At 42.1% G+C, this 14,324-nt stretch overlaps 1 protein-coding gene across 2 annotated transcripts in view; it reads left to right on the forward strand.

Moving 5' to 3' along the window:
* Nucleotides 1-14,324, forward strand: part of marchf1 (E3 ubiquitin-protein ligase MARCHF1) — a 647,227-nt gene that overhangs the window by 233,234 nt on the left and 399,669 nt on the right. The window lies entirely within an intron of this gene.

Below are 14,324 nucleotides of genomic sequence, written 5' to 3' on the forward strand. Positions count from 1 at the left end.
TGGAGTTTAACTTAGATAAGTGTAAGGTGTTACATTTTGGTGCGTCAAACCAGGGCAGGACTTACACAGTGAACGTAAGCCCAGGGGAATGTTATAGAACAAGGATATCTAGGTGTTCAGGTTCATAGCTCCCTGAAAGTGGAGTCACAGGTAGACAGGGTGGTGAAGAAGGCTTTCTGAATGCTTGCTTTCATTTATCGGGGCAGTGAGCGCAGGTGTTGGGAGATCCTGTTGCAACTGTACAAGACATTGGTAAGGCCATACTTGGAGTAGTGTGTGCACTTCATCATTTTCATCTTCATCATTTCCTCAAAAAACTCAGCCAAATTTTAGAGGCAAGACCTTTTCCACACAGAGCCTTGCTCACTATCGCTAATAGTCATAAAGGTTTATAGCATGGAAACAGGCCCTTTGGCCCAATCTGTTCATACCACCCCAGTTTTCACAATTAGTCTAATCCCAATTGCCTGCATTTGGTCCATACCCCTCCAATCCTATCCCATCCATGTACCTGTACAAATGTTTCTTAAATGATGAAATTGCACTTGCCTCTACCACTACATCTGGGCAGCCCATTCTAGACACTCACCACTCTCTCTGTGAAACAACTGCCTCTGTGAACCCCTTTGTATCTCTACCCTCTCTCCTTAAACCCTCTCTCTAGTTTTAGACTCTCCTACCATTGGGAAAAGCTGTTGGCTATCCTCCTTAACCATGCCTCTCATGATTATTATAGATCTCTATAAAGGTCACCCACCAGTCCCCTATGCCCCAGGGAAGGAAATGGCCCAATCTCTCTTTAGCTCTTATTTTCTAGTTTGGGTAGCATCCTGGGAAATCTTTTCTGTCCTCTTTCCAGTCTAGTAATGTGCTTTCTATAGTCTGGTGACCAGAGCTGCACACACTATTTCAAATATGACCTTATCAACATCTTGTACAGCTGCAACAAGATCTCCCAACACCTGTACTCACTGCTCTGATTGATGAAAGCAAGCATTCTGAAAGCCTTCTTCACCACCCTGTGTACCCAAGACTCCACTCTCAAGGAACTATGAACCTGTACTCCAAGGTCTCTTTGTTCAGCAACACTCCCCAGGATCTTAAATCCCTCCCTGATTTGCCTTTCCAAAACTCAGCCCCTCATTTATCTAAATTAAACTCCATCTGCCACTTCTTGGCTCATTGGCCCATCTGATCAAGATCCCATTGTACTCTGAGGTAATTGCTGTCCACTACGCCTCCAATTTCGGGGTCATCTGCAAACATACTCACCATAGCTCCAATGTTTACATCCAAATCATTTATATAAATGACAAAAGCAGTGGGCCCAACACTGATCCTTGTGACACACTGCTAGTCACAGGCCTCCAGTTTGAAAAGTAACCCTCCATCACCAACCCTCTGTCTTCTACCTTCAAGCCAGTTTGTATCCAAATGGCTAGTTCTCCCTGTATTCCTTATGATCTAACCTTGCTAATCAGGAACCTTGAGAAACCCCTACTGAATCTACATAGATTACATCTACCGCTCAGCCTTCATCAATCATCTTTGTAACTTCCTTCAAAAAACTCAATCAAATGTCAGACGAAAGTGTGCAGCAAACCACAGGACCTTTATGAGGTATTAGTGTACAGAAAGATCTTAGGGTGCAACTCCTTAGCTCCCAAATGTGGCAACACAAGTGGATAGGGTGGTAAAGAAGGGGTGTGGCATGCTTGCTTTCATTGGCTGAGGCATTGAATATTAAAGTTGGCATTTCACATTACAACTGTGTAAATAAAAAACTATGTTAGGCCACATTTGGAGTGTTGTGTGCAGTTCTGGTTGCCACGCTATCAAAAAGGATGTTGAGGTTTTGGAGAGTGTGCAAAAGAGATTTACTGGGATGTTGCCTGGACTGTCAGAATACTTGTCAAATACCAGGGGGCATAGGTTTAAGATGAGAGTGGTTACATTTAAAAGACATGGGAGAGGTAAGTAATTTTTTTTTAAAAAGCACTGAGGGTGGTAGGTGCCTGGAACATGCTGCCAAGGGAGGTGATAGCCAAAGATATGATAGCAACTTTTCAGAGGCACTAGGACACTCACATGAACAGGTAGGGAATAAAAGGGATCTGGGCCACATGCAGGCAGATGGGTTTAGTTTAGAGTGGCATCAAGGTAGCACAGACATGGCAGACCCAAAGGATCTGTTCCTGTGCTGTACTGTTCTGTGTTCTGTTTGGCACAATAAGTAAATCCATTGCCCTATTCTATATATTGGAGCAACAAATAGAGTTCATGTGCCATTCAGAGGTGTATGCAAAAGATTCCTGAGCACCATTTATAAGATCTAAGGGATTCTTCCTGTGTTCTTACCAACAGCTATTTCTTATACACCACCAAAAAGAAATTCTGGTCATTACTATTTTACCTTGTGGAAATTTTCAAATTACCATATTTCCTTAATTACAGCAGTCATTACGCCTTAAAAGGTACTTTATTGGCTGAAAATGTGCTTTGAGACAACCTGTGATCATGAAAAATGCTAAATAAATGCAGGTCTTTCCTCACATAGTAATGGTGCCTGAGGAGCTAATTATATTCAATCTGCAATAGATTTAAGTTAGTCCGTGATATTCTTTCTTTGCTGTGATCCATTAATAGGACACGACAGCTTGGAAAATCTGTTTTACCAGAGTAATAGTCTTCTGTTCTAAAGGAGTTTAATTTTAATTAGAGAGCTGCATCAGTAATCACATAGGCCTTGTGATTATGAGAGAACTGGATATAATCATTTGAATCCGTGCAATGTAAATACACCCTATCTTCACCTGTTTTCACATGTTACGCTTACTTAACTATCAAGGAGTGTCAAAATGTAATTTCGTCAAGTACATTTCTGAATATGTAATTCTACTTTTTGAATCAATGTTTTAATATTTGTTTTCTGACAACTATTGTGAAGGTCAATATACTTGGTGGTGCTGAAAAAGAAGAGATCTACAAATGCGTGAAATCTGAAATAAAAATAGCTAATGCAGGAAGTACACAAATGGCTCTGTTAAATGTTAATCTGCATTTAAACTCTTAAGTGGAGATCATTTTAGCAGTAAAGAAATAGAGGAGGAAATTTCAACCCTAACTATTTGCCAAAAACTGTAAGTTGGCAATTTAAATAGCCCAGGTCATTAACCAGTAATAAGGAAGCTACCGTTCAAGTTGCAGTAAAAGCAAAATACTGCAGATGCTGAAAATCTGAAATAAAAACAAAAAGTGCTGGAGAAACTCTGTAGGTCTGCCAGCATTTGCAGAGACAGAAATAGAGTTAACACTTTGAGACTAATATAATTCTTTGTCACAACTTCAATTCCAAATCACCACCTGCAAAGAGGGCTCTTCTTCATTGGCAGAGGGACAGAACACAAAAGTAAGGATACAATGATGAAACTATGTAATACTGGCAAGGCCACAGTAGGAATATTGTGTGCCGTTCTGGCCACCATATTATAGGAAGGAAGTAACTGTTCTGGAGAGAGTGCAGAGAAGGTTTACTGGCATGTTGCCAAGGCTGGAGAATTTTAACAATGGAGATTGAAGAGGCTGAAGGTCATTTTCCTTGGACAGAGAAGGCTGAAGGGCGACATGATTGAGGTACACAAAATTGAGAGAGGTAGAGATAAAGGATACAGGAAGAACCTTTTTCCCTTGGCAGAGAGTTCAAAAACTAAGGGTCGTAGATACAAGCTAAGTAGCAGAAGGATTAGAAGGAATGCGAGGGAAAGCTTTTTTTTTAAATACAGAGGTTGGTTGGAATCCGAAATTCATTCCCAGAGTTGGTAATGAAGGCAGAGACCCTTAACTCTTCCAAAAAGTATCTGGATCCACATCTTAAAGTGCTGCAAATTCCAGGGGTATTGGAATCCTTTAGGAAGATGGGATTAGAAAGGGTATCTGGCAGTCTTTGGGTTGGCATGGACAAGGTGGATCGAATGGCCTACTTCAGTGCTGTATCATTTCTATAGTTCTAACCTGTTCCACTGTGAAGGTGCTAAGAAGGTCTTTCCAAAAAAGTGGCTTTGCTGTACAAGTACGCATCGGGTCACAAAACCATTAAGGCCACCGTCCGCAATTATCACACTTAGTTTCCCAGCAATTGTATCTCCAAGTTTGCAGATGACAAAGCTGGATGGGCACGTGAACTGTGCAGAGAATGCAGAGATACCTGTGATTTGGGCAAACTAAGTGAGTGGGAAAATATACGGCAGATGAAAAATAACGCGAAGATATCCATTTGGTCATTTAAAAAAAAAACAGGAAAGCAGATTATCGGCTGAATGGGGATGGACTAGGAAAAGTGGAGACACCAGAATATCCTTGGACGCCAGTCATTGTAAGTAAGCAGTTGGCGAAGAGGGCAAGTGGCATGTTGGCCTGCATAGCAAGTGGAGTGGGGTACAGGAACGGGGATGGTCTTGCTATTTCCATGTCAGGATACCATGGGGCTTGCAGGAGAACATGCAAGTTTTGGTGTTCCCTACATTTGCTGCCATTGTTCTTAACTTTACAAGTCACAAGCTTGGAAGATGCTGTGGAAGTGATTTTGGGAAGTTGCTGCAATGCATTCCGTAGTTGATATACTGCTGCCACTTTGAATTGGGTGAAATAAATTTTTACAGGAATGTTAATTTTTTTAAAAATGCATGAGTATTAAAATGAATAGAGTCATAGAGTCATAGAGATGTACAGCATGGAAACAGACCCTTTGGCCCAACCCGTCCATGCCGACCAGATATCCCAACCCAATCTACCCGGTCCATATCCCTCCAAACCCTTCCTATTCATATACCCATCCAAATGCCTTTTAAATGTTACAATTGTACCAGCCTCCACCACTTCCTCTGGCAGCTCATTCCATACACGTACCACCCTCTGTGTGAAAAAGTTGCCCCTTAGGTCTCTTTTATATCTTTCCCCTCTCACCCTAAACCTATGCCCTCTAGTTCTGGACTCCCCAACCCCAGGGAAAAGACTTTGTCTATTTATCCTATCCATGCCCCTCATAATTTAGTAAGCCGCTATAATGTCACTGGCTATTAGCAGCTGCTCCTTTTTTGAGCTATGCTTGTTTTTGGAATAATTACAGTGGTTTTAATTTTCAAGAGAGTGCGAGAGTTAGAATTACGAGAGAGAAGCAGATTACAGATTATAGAAAAAGAGAGGAGCAGCACGTGGAGGGGTTTGAAATGATGAGAACTTTTATAATCAAGGCATCACTTGACTGGGAGGCAATTCATGCCCAAGGGAGATGGGTAAATGGAGTTAGTTTTTGGAGGATACAACATCAGAAGCAGACCAGGGGGTTGTTAGAATGGAGAAGTCTTGACTTAATGGTATGGATGAGTATTTCAGCAGCAGCTGATCTGAGGCAAGGTGGCGTCTGTTTATGACTAGTAAAGGAAATAGGTGGTCTTAGTGATTGTGTATGTATATGCCTAGAGGTTCAAGTATGACTGAAGGTTACAAACAACATTCTTTTATGTATCAAGAGTGGTTTTTACACTTGAGAATATTATGCTAACAGATACTGCCTCAGACAATAGGCTTTCAAGTTTTTTTTTAAACTGGAGTGGCCAGTTCTCCCAGCTCAACGTTTCTCTGGTTTGATTTGGTTTAGGCAGTTTGACACTGCTGATCCAAGAAAGATCGACATCTCTCTCTTTTAAGACCCTGTGTTTGATCTTTCCTTTTGTGCCAAAGGATGTTTGTCGGGATTGTTGCAGGAACTTGGAGCAGCATCATTAAGTTGGGATAGTCTGCTGGGTTTTCGGACAGGTTATGTTTTTCTGTAATCTGTTCTCTTTTGTTTGAGTTTCATTCAGTAATTTTGTGAATGTATCCTGTTTTGTTTGAAACCGAGTGGTTTAATCAGCTGGATCCCTCCTGGAATATTCTCTTTATACCTGCTTAAAACAAAGAGCAAAGTTAGCGTCTGGGCTACTTTCTGGAAATGTTTTGAGAGGGTCTCACCTTGGCCTATTACAGTTTAATGACATTGGTTTCAGTGGATATTTCTTTGTCTGATTGTCAACATAGGTCAGGTGCATTTATAACAATACAATATATAATTCTAAACACTACTATATATGGTAATCAAATATACACAAGGCTGTCATATCACATTATTGAAAAAGACTAGACTATGAACTAAACTATCACTTAATTCTAGTTAGTCTGCCCTCCATGTTTCTCTGTATATGCCTCTCTCTCTCTCCTTTTGTTGTGACAAGGGATAATCTCTCCTGCTTAATTTAAACCAGCAACACAGAAAAGATTTATACCGTGCAGAAATCTGTGAAAATTCACAAGGCCAAGAACTATTTAAAGTAGAAAATAACTTTATTTCTTAAAGTATAATAGAGAATGATTAATTAACATCTATTTACAACTCCTTCCTCTTTTACCTTCCCCTTCTGTCATACTAGTCCTATAAAACCCCCCGATTACAATTTACAAAACAAAACCTCTTTGCTCAAAACCGGGCAGCTTTCGGTTCTTCCCTGTATTCCTGTTTTCTTTTCCTCTTGGGTATTCTGTTTCTCAGGTTACTGATCGATAAAGGTACCTTTAAGAGAGCTTTTTTTCAGGCAGTTTTTACAGGCTGGTTGCTTGTCAGTTCTTCTCTCAACTGTTTAATTTTCCCCAATCTTAAACACCTCAAAGTATCAGATTGTGTCATTGGCTTTTAAGATTGTCAATATACTCAATTCAAACTAGATTGGAATTTGGTATTTTTGGGGTATAATTTAAACTGATTGGCCAAATTTGAATTTGTTTTTGTCTCATAGCAACTCAGCCAGTGCTATCTGTTCTGAACTAAATGTTACATTGTAAAGTCACTCAGTATGCTTGCCAAGTACTTCACTCTCTTAAAGGTACAGTACACTCCTACACCTTCATAATCCTATCTCATACTTATGTAACTAACTCCACCATTACTGTGCTATTTATACCCAGTAGGAAGCAGCTTTGAGACATCACTTCAACATTTTCAAATGGTAGACAGGTTAATATAATTCAGGAGTCACAAATGTACCAGGATGAATCAATGTTTAAACACTTGCATTGGTTGCCAATGTTTAAAAAGCACAATTATTCTGTTTTTTTTTTAAAATAACTTGATATTTTTTGCTCTTCAGTGTTTTGTTGCATCGAAATTTCACTGTCTCAGTGATTCCTGCGCTGTTGCAATTGGGTCATCTTGATGGTCCAGGTACTTTGTGCATCCTATGAAAGTCTTTAAATGTCACTCGTGACACTTGGCCTCAAATTCAGTCAAGTAGTGGTCATTAACATTATTTAAATGAAGATGACATGATGCATATCATTATGTATCACATTCCTGATGAAGGGCTTTTGCCCAAAACGTCGATTCTCCTGCTTCTCGGATGCTGCCTGACTGGCTGTGCTGTTGACTCATCATGTATACCAAAGCCATTCTGATGGCTCTATCCTTTGAACACATATAAAAGCAAATGGAATTGATATTTGATAACACAAGAGAATATTTCATAGCTCTCAATACTGGGAATGTTTGTGCTGCACTGGTAAATGCAGTTAAAATTGCTACACCTTCTTGGTTTATAAAGCTATCTTATCTTTTGCAACTATAAAAATCAAGAGTGATCACATTTAAGTTCAAACCGAGTCAACAGTCAAAGTTATAATGAGTGTTACTGCCAATAGTTGAGTGGCATGACTTTGGGAACAGTATAAACCACGCCTCGTTATTCCAAAGTCTGCGCATGCTACATAAAAAAGACTTTACATCTAACTATTTGTACAATAATGTTTATACAACAATGAATTGTGCAGTGCAGTGATTCCATGGTTAGCGCGGCTGCCTCACAGCGCCAGGGACCCGGGCCCTTGGGTGAACTGTCTGTGTGGAGTTTGCCTGTTCTCCCTGTGTCTGTGTGGGTTTCTACCAGGTGCTCCAGTTACCTCCCTTAGTTGTAAGAAGTGCAAGTTATGTGGATTGGCCATGCTAAACTGACCATAGTGTTCAGGGATGTATAGGTTGGGTTCATTAGCCATGGGAAATGAGGGTTACAGAGATAGGGTAGGGGGATGGGTCTGGGTGGAATGCTGTTCAGATTGGAATGGACTTGTTGGGCTGAATGGCCTGTTTCCACACTTCAGCCATTCTAGTCAAATCACCACTCTTTGACATTTAATGGCTAACACTGCCTTCCCCACTAATCAATATCCTGGTATTTCTTATTGACCAGAAACTCAACTGAACTCACCATGTGGCAAGGTGCTGGGGAGCGTTGCTGAACAATGAGACCTTGGAGTGCAGATTCATGGTTCCTTAAAAGTGAAGTCTCTGGTAGACAGGATAGTGAAGAAGACATTGGTATGCTTGCCTTTATTGGTCAATGCATTGAGTATAGGAGTTGGGAGAACATGTTGTGGCTGGATAGGACATTGGTTAGGCCACTTTTGGAACACTGCATGCAATTCTGATTTCCCTGCTATAGGAAGAATGTTGCAAAACTTAAAAGGGTTCAGAAAAGACTTACAAGGATGTTGCTAGGGTTGGAGGGTTTGAGCTACAGCGAGAAGTTGAATGGGCTGGAGCTGTTTTCCTGGAGCGTCAGAGGCTGAGGGGTGACCTTAATGAAGTTCATAAAATCATGAGGGGCATGGATATGATAAATAGACAAGGTCTTTTCCCCAAGCTGAGGGAGTCCAAAACTAAAGGGCATAGGTTTAAGGTGAGAGGGGAATGATATAAAAAGGGACCTAAGGGGCAACTTCTTCATGCAGAGGGTGGTGTGTGTATGGAATAAGCCACCAGAGGCTGGTATAATTGCAACATTTAAAAAGGCATCTGGATGGATATATGAATAGAAAGGTTTTAGAGGGATATGGACCAAATGCTAGCAAATATGACTAGAGTTACTTAAGATATCTGGTTGGCATGGACGAGTTGGTCTGTTTCCTGAACTCTCTGACTGTATAATACAATGGCTATAAGAAAAAGGTCAGAGGCTAGGAGTACTGCAACAATTAGTCCACCTCCTGATTTCCCAAAGTCGCTCCTCTATCTCGAAGGCACAAGTCAGGAATGCATTGGAATGCTCCCCACTAGCTTAGATGTGTGCAACTGCAATACACCAGAAACTTGCCACCATCCAGGAGTAAGCAGCCCGCTTGATTGGCATTACATCCAGAAGTATCCACTCTGTCTGCCACCAGTACTCAGTACACATTGCAGCTACTATCGACAAGATGCACTGAAGAAGTTCCAAGATCCTTCGAAAGCACCTTCCAAAAACATGATGACTTCCACCTAGAACGACAAGGGCAGCAAATACATAAGAATACCACTACCTGCAAGAACCCCCCCCCCCCCCCCTACAGCCGCTCACCATCCTGATTTGGAAATATATTGACATTCTTTCACTGTTGCTCAGTCAAAGTCTTTGAATTCCCTTCATAATAACATTGTGGGCCTACCTACAGCTCATGGGCAGCAGCAGTTCAAAGGCAGGTCACCACCATCTTTAAAAGGTCACCATGCTGACCAACTGACAATGCCCATGTCACATGAGTGATGAAGTAAATTCCAATAATAAATATTATTTCAAATGGTCATTGTTGAAGAGGAAGTGGAGATTGAACTGTCAGATCATACTAATGATTAAGGAGTGGCACAGGTAGCTCAGTGGTTAGTATTGCTGCCTTACAGCACCCAGGGACTTGGGTTCGATTCCGGCCTTGGGTGACTGTATGGAGGTTGGGATTTACATTTGGGGCGGCACAGTGGCTCAGTGGTTAGCACTGCTGCCTCACAGCGCACGGGTTCAATTCCCACCTTGAGCAACAGTCTGTGTGGAGTTTGCACATTCTCCCCGTGTCTGCGTGGGTTTCCTCCGGGTGCTCCGGTTTCCTCCCACAGTCCAAAGATGTGCAGGTTAGGTGAATTGGCCATGCTAAGTTGCCCGTAGTGTTAGGTGCATTAGTCAGGGGTAAATGTAGGGGAATGGGTCTGGGTGGGTTGCTCTTCGGAGGGTTGGTGTGGAACTTGTTGGGCCGTAAGGCCTGTTTCCACACTGTAGGGAATCTAATCTAATGCCTCACATTCTCTGGTCACAGAGTCAAAAAGGTATTTACTGTACAGAAGAAGACCTTTCTGCCCCTTCTGTCAATGCTGGTCTTCTATGCGTAAATCTAGTCAGCCCTATTCCCCGACATGGAGTCGGTAGATTGGTAAAGTAATTATGGTCACACATCCACCAATTTGGTTTTACAATCATTAATGGTCTTTGCTTTCGCAATCTTTGTAGGTTAAGAGTTGTAGACCATTACCACTTGCTGTGAAGCAAACTCATCCTCGCATTCTGCCACATCTCATGCAAAATCTTTAGACAAGTGTCTTCTATTTCTTGTAGCATCGGTTAATGGGAACAGGTTTTCCTTGTTTATTTTATCTAAAATAGTCATAATCTTCCCTTGTGTTCGTTATTGGTCAGAGTATTGAGTTCAGGAGTTGGGAAGTCATGCTGCGGCTGTACGGGACATTGGTTAGGCCACTGTTGGAATATTGCATGCAATTCTGGTCTCCTTCCTATCGGAAAGATTTTGTAAAACTTGAAAGGGTTCAGAAAAGATTTACAAGGATGTTGCCAGGGTTGGAGTATTTGAGTTATTGGGAGAGGCTGAACAGCTTGGGGCTGTTTTCCCTGGAGCATTGGAGGCTGAGGGGTGACCTTATAGAGGTTTATAAAATCATGACAGGCATGGATAGGATAAATAGACAAAGTTTTTTCCCTGGGGTGGTGGAGTCCAGAACTAGAGGGCATAGGTTTAGAATGAGAGGGGAAAGATATAAAAGAGACCTAAGGGGCAACTTTTCACACAGAGGGTGGTGTGTGTATGAGCTGCCAGAGGAAGTGGTGGAGGCTTGCAATTGCAACATTTAAAAGGGATTTGGATGGGTATATGAATAGGAAGGGTTTGGAGGGATATGGGCTGGGTGCTGGCAGGTGGGACTAGATTGAGTTGGGATATCTCGTCGGCATGGACGGGTTGGACCGAAGGGTCTGTTTCCATGCTGTACATCTCTATGACACTCTGACTCTATGACCACCAAGGAGCAAATATGTTGTACAGGTTTGCTGCTAAGCAATGTTAAAAGCTACCCTTGTATAGGCCTTACAGAGTTATGACCATTTCTTTTAATCTTCAAAAACACTCTGTGCTCAACATGTTTCCTTCCCAAGCACCAAGCAAGAGCAATTTGAAATCCACGACAATTATCTCAAAAATTCAGACCTCTGATCAGGAAAGACAGCAAAAGCCAATGAACTTCTCCAAAAAATGCAAAAACTGCTCTAAGTATAAAATTATACACGATAAACGGACCTTTGTGGAATGATGATGACAAGTGATGGCAGCTACAGTGGATGGTTGGCAGAAACCCTGACAAAGTAATGGAACATCCAAGGCTTCCACTAAATGTCAAAATCATGCCAGAAGTTTGGGACACCCATTTTGTTGAGAATTTGAAAAAGACAAAGTTTGCATTTTTAACATAGCACTTCTCCCAATAGCCAGATGTACCAAAACATTTCACAAACTATCAAGTGCTTTTTCAACTAAACTTATTGTTGAAATGTGGGAAAACCGGGGTTTTGCATCCAATTTCTAATTTTGGTCCCCTTACTAGAGGAAGAAGGTAGTTGAATTGGAAGCAACTCAGAGCAGGTTCAATGGATGTTTATCTTTTGTCAAGATTGAGTAATGTAGGCCTATACTCTGAAATCTAGAAGATGGAGACAAGATCTAATTAAGAGGTACAAGATGTGAAAGAGATCGACAAAGTAGACAAAGAAAGGTCGTTTCCTCATGTGGGAGGATTGTGTGGAAATGAAAAGTCAGTTTTAGGATGAGGAGTAGCAAATTTAAAACAGATGAGAAATTACTTCTCTGAAGGGGTCATGAATTTGTGGAATGTGATGGATGCTGGGATATGAGTAAATTTAGGGAGGAGATAGACATGGAAGGGTTATTATAAGAACAAGAAAGTGGAGTTGTGGCCAAGATGAGATCAGCCAGGATTGTATCAAATGGCAGAACAGACTTGAGAGACTAAATTGCTGACTCGTGTTCCAATTACTTATGTTAGAACATAGAACATAGAACAATACAGCACAGAACAGGCCCTTCGGCCCACGATGTTGTGCCGAACATTTATCCTAGCTTAAGCACCCATCCATGTACCTATCCAATTGCCGCTTAAAGGTCACCAAAGATTCTGACTCTGCCACTCCCACAGGCAGCGCATTCCATGCCCCCACCACTCTCTGGGTAAAGAACCTACCCCTGACATCCCCCCTATACCTTCCACCCTTCACCTTAAATTTATGTCCCCTTGTAACACTCTGTTGTACCAGGGGAAAACGTTTCTGACTGTCTACTCTATCTATTCCTCTGATCATCTTATAAACCTCTATCAAGTCACCCTTCATCCTTCGCCATTCCAATGAGAAAAGGCCTAGCACTCTCTACCTATCCTCGTACGACCTATTCTCCATTTCAGGCAACATCCTGGTAAATCTTCTCTGCACCCTCTCCAAAGCTTCCACATCTTTCCTAAAATGAGGCGACCAGAACTGCACACAGTACTCCAAATGTGGCCTTACCAAAGTCCTGCACAACTGCAACATCACTTCACGACTCTTGAATTCAATCCCTCTGCTAATGAACGCTAATACACCATAGGCCTTCTTACAAGCTCTATCCACCTGAGTAGTAACTTTCAAAGATCTACGGACATAGACCTCAAGATCCCTCTGTTCCTCCACCTCACTAAGAACCCTGCCATTAACCCTGTATTCCGCATTCTTATTTGTCCTTTCAAAATGGACAATCTCACACTTGACAGGGTTGAACTCCATCTGCCACTCCTCAGCCCAGCTCTGCATCATATCTAAGTCCCTTTGCAGCCGACAACAGCCCTCCTCACGATCCACAACTCCACCAATCTTCGTATCATCTGCAAATTTACTGACCCACCCTTCGACTCCCTCTTCCAAGTCATTAATAAAAATTACAAACAGCAGAGGACCCAGAACTGATCCCTGCGGAACTCCACTTGTAACTGGGCTCCAGGCTGAATATTTACCATCTACCACCACTCTTTGACTTCGACCGGTTAGCCAGTTTTCTATCCAACTGGCCAAATTTCCCATGCCTCCTGACTTTCCGCATAAGCCTATCATGGGGAACCTTATCAAATGCCTTACTAAAATCCATGTACACTACATCCACTGCTCTACCCTCATCCACATGCTTGGTCACCTCCTCAAAGAATTCAATAAGACTTGTAAGGCAAGACCTACCCCTCACAAATCCGTGCTGGCTGTCCCTAATCAAGCAGTGTCTTTCCAGATATTCATAAATCCTATCCCTCAGTACCCTTTCCATTACTTTGCCTACCACCAAAGTAATACTAACTGGCCTGTAATTCCCGGAGTTATCTCTATTCCCTTTTTGGAACAGGGGCACAACATTCTCCACTCTCCAGTCCCCTGGTACCACCCCCGTTGACAGCGAAGACAAAAAGATCATTGCCAACGGCTCTGCAATTTCCTCTCTTGCTTCCCAAATAATCCTAGGATATATCCCATCAGGCCCAGGGGACTTGTCTATCCTTAAGTTTTTCAAAATGCCCAATACATCTTCCTTCCTAACAAGTATCTCCTCTAGCTTACCAGTCCGTTTCACACTCTCCTCTTCAACAATACGGTCCCTCTCATTTGTAAATACTGAAGAAAAGTACTCATTCAAGACCTCTCCTATCTCTTCCGACTCAATACACAGTTTCCCACTACTGTCCTTGATCGGACCTACCCTCATTCTCGTCATTCTCATGTTTCTCACATACGCATAAAATGCCTTGGGGTTATCCTTGATCCTACCCGCCAAAGATTTTTCATGCCCTCTCTTAGCTCTCCTAATCCCTTTCTTCAGCTCCCTTTTGGCTATCCTGTATCCCTCCAACGTTCTGTCTGAACCTTGCATCCTCAACCTTATGTAAGCCTCCTTCTTCCTCTTTACAAGACATTCAACCTCCCTTGTCAACCAAGCTTCCCTCACACGACCATCTCTTTCCTGCCTTACAGGTACATACATAGCTGAAAATGTATTGCTGGAAAAGCGCAGCAGGTCAGGCAGCATCTAGGGAACAGGAGAATCGACGTTTCGGGCATAAGCCCTTCTTCAGGCTTATGCCCGAAACGTCGATTCTCCTGTTCCCTGGATGCTGCCTGACC

This window comes from Chiloscyllium plagiosum, unplaced genomic scaffold (assembly GCF_037043375.1).
Source record: "Chiloscyllium plagiosum isolate Xiang-an unplaced genomic scaffold, Cpla_swu_hap1 HiC_scaffold_1, whole genome shotgun sequence".
Taxonomy (NCBI): Eukaryota; Metazoa; Chordata; class Chondrichthyes; order Orectolobiformes; family Hemiscylliidae; genus Chiloscyllium; species Chiloscyllium plagiosum.